Here is a 7502-nt window from a genome sequence, read left to right as displayed (position 1 = left end):
CTGGTTTCTGAGCAGCTTTATTATGATTATTTCTCTATAGGGTTGTCTCCCATTTCTATGGTGTTGACCTAAAATTCCCCACAGATTGGATGTTCTATCCTCAGCAGATCTCCTCCTTCACCAGTTAGGTTTGAACTTTTGGGATGTTGATCTCTCTGTTCTCCAGCAGTTGTCTTCATATTTTGTGGATTGACCGAGGATTGTACCGGTGGTTCAATTTCTTTGCGACACCTCTGTATCTATTGTGATCGTTTTGTCAGCATAACCATCATATATACATATACATTCATATACATTCATATAATTTCATAATTTGCATGTCTCGCATCTTCATATTTGATTTGTTTGAGATTCTTATGGCGGTATTTTATCCCCATATCAAATATGGTGTCTGTCCTCCTTCAATTGTAGAGTGTCAGCCCCTTAAGCAGAAAGACTTTAACCTTTCTTCGTTTCCCCACTGAGTTTATTTCCTCGTGGATGGTTGTTATTTCAGTTTCCTCCCCAGTAGATTTTCTGGATGGAATTACTCCCCGTGAGTTATGTCTTCATTGGGTTGAGTCTTGATTGATTGTTTCTTTCTAGCTCTTACCTAGATAGATGCTTTGTTCCCCTAAGAGTCTATTACCCAGTAACTGGTAATATTCTTCTTAGTTTACAGTTTGTTACTTCTTGCCCAATACCCGACAAACATCCCCTTTTTTCTCCTCAGTAGAGTCCCCATGAAGTATATCCTTGATATGTTCATCCTAATCGGTGACGGATATCTTTCTTTCCCCTGCCAGAGTCTATCCTTGATATGTTCACTTTAACCAGTGATGGATATTGTCATTTTTGGTATTCTACCCAGTAAAAAGGTAGTTGTAATCCCTATTTTGTTCCTCAGAGAGTTAATCCTTGATATGTTCATCTTAACCGATGACGGGTTTTTTTCTCTTTGTGGTTTTCAACCTAGTAACCAGTAGTTGTAAATCCCACTTTATCCCCTTTTCAAATTCTATCCTTGATATGTTCATCTTAACCGGTGACGGATTTTCTCTTTGTGGTTTTCTACCCAGTAACCGGTAGTTGTAAATCCTACTTTGTCCCCTTGCAGAGTTTATCCTTGATATGTGATAACACTGAAATTTACCGTATTTTCGACTCCGATTTCACATGCATTCTAGTTGTTTTATTGTTATTTTGTTGTGTTATTGCTATGTTTTCCTTTGTTTTTAGGTTTTTACTTTAATCGGAGCCCCGATCAAGAAAAGGAGCGAAAAAGAGCCAAAAACCCTAATTTTCAGCATTTTGTACTTATGGCCTACCCCATGGCTGGCGCCATAGACCCTGTCATGACGTGTCCAAGCTCAACTTCCCTCAACTTCCACGTTCCCCACTACTTCCACTAAGGCGCCTCATTTTGTGCTTGTGGCGGGCACCATGACCTTGTGGCGGGCGCCACAAAAAAAAATTTTTTCCCTCCCATTTTCAAGTTGAAGGGCATCCTTGTCATTTCCATCTTTTTACTTGCTTATAAATAGAAACTCAAAATCACTTTTACAATCTTCCAAACTTAGAGCAGAGGCAAACTCATAGCAACTTTGTTTCACTTAGGCATATATTCAGTATTTTAAAGTGGTAATCGCTCCACATTGGAGTGTTACCACAATTGTGTAATCAAGTCTGTGATAGAGTCTGTAATCGAGTTTGGAGCACTTTGAAAGGAAGTTAATCCTGCCGCCATTTTCATTTCCGCTTTGCAATTTATTCAACCCTCCGATTGGAGCAGGTTTTTATTACTTGTCTTTATCTTATTTATTTCCCGCACCCGCTTTAAATTATTTACTTCCTCGCACTCGCTTTACTTTTATTCATTTTCCCGCACTCGCTTTACTTTATTTATTTCCTCACACTCGCTTTACTTTCATTTATTTCCCGCACTCGCTTTACTTTATTTATTTCCTCGCACTCGCTTTACTTTCATTTATTTCTCGCACTCGCTTTAAATTATTTATTTCCTCGCACTCGCTTTACTTTCATTTACTTTCCGCACTCGCACTACTTTTATTTATTTTAATGCACTTTTACTTTACCATGTCTAACTAAATTTATAAGGTTAAAATGTAAGGATCGTAATTGAACAGATAATCCGTACAATTATTCGTAGAAGCACTTAAGGGCTATTTTAACTTTCAACTTAAGTTTTCCCGCACTTCAATTCCGTTGGGTAAGATCGAAAGTCATCCAACGTCTATCTAAACTTAATTGTTTTTAACTATTTCAAAAACAGCGAAAGCGCTTTGTTTAGTTCATTAGGAGTTTTTAATTTAAGAAGAAAAGAGATTTTAAAACTATTTTCGGACGCGTTTATATGTTTAGAGTCTGGTTCGTAAGAACCTCTTTTGGTTAAGAAGTCCAGGTTATAATACTTTTCAACTTAGTCAAGATACTATATTTCTTAAATATAGGTTTACTACTCTAACGCAATGCGCGCCTTTTTATAAGTGACAATAAGAGGGTTTGATTAGGGAGTACAACTCGGTTATGAATACGCGAAAGCGACAGTTCCCGTTAAATTAGTTCTTTTTAAAGTAAGAAACATTGCCCATAAGTAATTCTATTAGCAAGTACTTGGATTATCAATTGATTATGTGAATTACATTCGACCCTGTCTTTATTGATTAATCTTTATTCAACACTTTACTTTTCATTGCACACTCCAAAAACACTTATTTTGATTGCCTTTGATAAACACCATAACAATAGATAACGATAGATTGACACTTGGTCTCTGTGGATTCGACAATCTTTTATATTACTCTGACGCGTTCGTATACTTTCGAAAAGCACGCATCAAGTTTTTAGCGCCGTTGCCGGGGACCAATTTCGTCAAATTTCATTTTCCTGTTGTTATATCGTTTAGACTTAGGCTATTTCCCGCCGGTCAATGCGAAGAACTCGCAGCACCGGAAGTTTAAGCTTACTATACCCTCTAGCGGAACCTGAACGTTACGCTCGCGCACATTTATTCTTTCATAGAATTAAGAGAGCTATGGCCGAAGATCAAAACCAAAGACCTCTTAAGGATTTCGCTCAACCATCTAATGAAGAACCTAGTTCTAGTATAGTAAACCCAACCATCCCAGCTAATAATTTTGAACTTAAACCATCCCTATTGCAACTAGTGCAACAAAGACAATTCTCAGGTCTCGCTACTGAGAACCCAAACCAACATTTAAAAATATTTCTTCAATTAGCAGACACTTTTAAAACCAATGGAGCTTCTCCTGAGGAAATACGTTTAAGATTATTTCCTTTTTCCCTCAGAGATAAAGCCCTATCATGGTTAGATTCCCATCTGTCACATCCGCGAAAAACAATCGGCGGGCTGAAACAAAAACAACACAGAGCCGCCACCGTGCGTTATTTATCCCAAAGAGGGAAAGGAAACGCTCGAAGTAAACCTGGGAAAAGCATGGTCTCGCGACCAAAGAGATGGGATCGGGAGTCGGTTACGCAAGGGGAAGGTATTAGCACCCCTCACGTCCGTCGTACTCGACGGGATCCACGCTCTAGAAGAAAGAAAAGGTTGCTAAAACAAACATCACACACACACACTGAAGACAACACAGGTGGAGGAAGAGGGGAGAGGGCTCGCTAGGATATCGCATCTTATGCCTACGTATCTCGTCTGGAACGAGAATCAGAGCTGCCGTAGTTCGGCTCACGCACGCCAAACAAACACACACACAAAAGGCAAACATGGAACCCGAACGCCAATCGCTGGACTTACATCGGCTTCCGAACCAAACAAACCCACTCAGGATACAGATAGCCAATCGCTGGTCTTACATCCATATCCTGACACACGAGAAGAAACATACAACAAGTTACTAAGGAGTCAGGCACTCGAGCCTAGCAACTGTCAAGCAAACACACACAAAAAAGAAAAAGGGTGCCCGGAGAGACCTTGCACGGTCTCCTGCCTACGTACCTCATCTGGTATGAGGATCAGGGCGACGTAGTTCCCCTGAACAGGAAAGAAATTCTCACCTAACCAGATACAAAGGGAGACACACTACTATGGAGCTGGACTCGAGCCTAGATGTTATCATGCATCATTGCCCTATGTTATGGTTTCTATCCTAACTTGCACAGGAAGCAAGCTAATCCTAAACAGGCAAAACAATCAAAGCAAACAATCACAAATAGCACACACTATATCCAAACAGAGGTGGCTCAAACAAGGGTTAGACTGCCAAAGCAAGTCAACTGTATCAGGGTGATGTTAGCTCTTAACCCTGACATTGAGAGTCAGGGTGAAGCCAGATGAAAGGTGAGTGAAGATTGGACTTCACAGCTCTTATCCCTGGCCTGGGAGAGCTTCAGACAATGAAGTGTGGGTCCAGAAAGTGGGAACCCTTCTACACTTATGACACTGACTCAACTGTACAACTGTACATGGATCTTGGGTTAGGATCCGCAAGGCATCAACATGTAATGTGAGCCAAGGGACGACTCAACAGATTAGCAGGAGGTGGATTACACACCTCTTGTGTCTGCCAATTGCCTTAACAAAGGTCTTTTCCTGCTTGGGGACAAAAATAAACAAGCACAAACATCGCCTCTTAAGGAGGACTTCAGACAGGTGCCTGGCCAAGTAACAGGCCAGGTCTTCCAGACTACATGGAGTTAGTGATTCTACCTCAATTGGTTTACACAACCAAGCAGCAGCACAAGCGAGTTCACAAGGAACTATAGCAACTAAGGTACCTGAAATCAATCTAATATAGTCAGTACTCAGCTCAAACAGTTAAACAGACAAGTTAAAAGTCACACAATTAACTGTACACAAGCAATGCATCAAGCAAAGCATAAGCCAATGCTCAACACAAATGAATTAGAAACCACCTACAAAACAAAATTAATGTTAATCAACATCATTCACATGAGCAACTCAAACCAAGTGCATTAATTCCTCCATGCCATTTGCCTTTTGTCCTGAAAACACAATCCAAACATGAGAAGCATAACCCTAGGACAAAGCCTAGGGTCAAAGGAAGAGAAATATTTCAAAACAGAACATGAAACTTATCCAAAATCAATTTCAATAAATTTAGAATCATGTACAATTGGTCTCATGCTCATATCATCAACCATTATCATTTCATGAAAGAAATAGTGCAAAGCATGTCACTTAGAAGCTCATTGGACCAAACAGAATGAATCAATTCAAACTCAATCCAAAACAATTCAATAAATCTCCAAATAATTCACAGCTAAACAGCATTCATTACATGTAAATCACACCAAATTTCAAGTCAATTGGACAATTGGAAGCAAGTCAATTAAATTCATCAAGTTAAAGCATGCTCATGCAAGTCCAAACAAAGCACAATTTCATGTATCAATTTCAAGCAAGCATAAAACAGTGTAGGAACATGATAAATGTACCAAACCAAAACCATGGAAAACCTTAATGTGTCTACAAACCCTCCACAAAATTTCAAGTCCATCCAATACATATCCAGAATTTCACAAATCAATTAAAACATGACTCACAAAAAGTCCACATTTGGTCAAACAGAAAGGAAATTCTCAAACAAATGGGAAACACATCCAAAAATTCCAGAAAATTTCACATGTGAACCTAACATCCCTAAGCATAATCATGCAAAAATTCAGCTCAATCCAAGTTCATATGGCATGGTAACAAAATTCACGAAGTTAGGCAAGAAATGGTGTGACACAAATTGTCACACCTCTAATGATCATGTCATATCTCTCAATCCAGGAACTCAAAAATCACAAATCACATACCAAAATGTCCATTAAGATCTCTAGAATAAGCATGCAAAATATCAGCTCCATCCAGTTAAGCATCATCATTTCATGATCAAAACACCAAGCAATGTGCAACAAATGACACATCCAAACAAACCCTAGGCCATTCCAAAATTTACACGTGCACAATTTCCACAAAAATCACCAAAAAATAGTAGAGATTACAAGGATCATGGTGAAAAAAATTTCATGCAATTTGGACTAATGGTTTGTGAGTTATGAATTTTTCATGTGGAAGAAAAAATAAAAAATGATGAAATGAAGCATGTGGAAATTAATTCAATAGCCAAAATGAGAAATGCATCCGGCGAGAATCGAATTGTGGTACGCCTTTGAACAGTAGCGCGCGCTACTGTAGCAACACCACCAGCCAGGCAAAAACGTGACAGCATGGATCTAGCAAGGCTTTTTTTGAAATTTTTCAAGTGTTCTTCATGTTCTTCACACATTCATAGGTCCAAGAACAAATCTCCACCAAATTGGACAAACTTTATATCAATGGAAAGGTCTTTCAACGTACATCATGGATCCATAATTATTTTGTCCTAATTCTTACTAATTAAAAAGATTAGATAGCAAACATAAACATGCATGAAACTTCAAATCATCATAACTTCCTTGTTTCTCAACCAAATTTAGTGGTTCAAAGTGCAGAATTCTCTACTAAACAAGATCTATCAGAAGCATCAAACAATTTCAAGAATCATTGAGGTCGAAAACTCACCTTAATTTGAAGACAGTTGCGAATTTGTGTGTTTTTGGCCTCGAAATTGCAAAACAGATGCGCTATGACTCTTGTATAGGTGAATGGAACAAGTCTTGTTGCTCAATTACGCACGATCTTGATGAAATCTTGAATTGCCATTGTTGCACCTCACTTTAACAGTCCAAAATTTGGCTTGGAAATAAAGAAATCTTGCTTCAATTAGCTTCAATAATGCATGTAGATGATGAATTGATGAAGAACAATGCAAGGTTTTTGAAGAAATTGCAAAAAAAATGAAGATGAAAAGTTGAGAGAATTGTGCAATTTTGGATCTAGATCTGAAATTCTGTTATGGTTATGATGAAAACAGTTACAATTATCCTTTTATATGTTATGTTAATGATGTTTCTAATCAAGATTAGTGTTAATGAAGTGGATTAGTGAAAATGCATTTTTATGCTAAATGGACAATTAGTAATTCACCCTCACTCATGTAAAACCAATGTAACAGTGGAATTTTCTGGTTTGAGCAAGTTACAAATAGCATATGTGAGCTAGTGCAAAAGGAATGGAGTGAAAATAATGAATATTTCTCAAAATCACTTTTTCCCTCCACTTTTTAAATTAAGTCCACTTGAAAAATGCACTTTTTATGTGATGAATTTTCATGAAATGTAATGATGGATCATAATAGCTCATGTCAAATGGAGTTTGCTCAAAGAAACCTCACTCAATTTGGCCTTGTGAATCAAAAGTTATGCCACTTTGAAATTCAACTTTTTTGGACAATGATCAATCCATATCTTGCCAACCACAAATGAGAAATTCATGTTCTTGGACTTTTTGGAAAGGTGAGAGCAAGATCTACAACTTTCATGTTGAACAAAATTTCATTTGAAGCATTTTTCGACACGTAATTTTGAGGAGAAAAAAACTTTCCATTTTTGGCAATTTACAATTACAAGTCACT

This window comes from Lathyrus oleraceus, chromosome 5, assembly GCF_024323335.1.
Source record: "Lathyrus oleraceus cultivar Zhongwan6 chromosome 5, CAAS_Psat_ZW6_1.0, whole genome shotgun sequence".
NCBI lineage: Eukaryota > Viridiplantae > Streptophyta > Magnoliopsida > Fabales > Fabaceae > Lathyrus > Lathyrus oleraceus.
Note: the sequence above shows the minus strand (reverse complement) of the source record.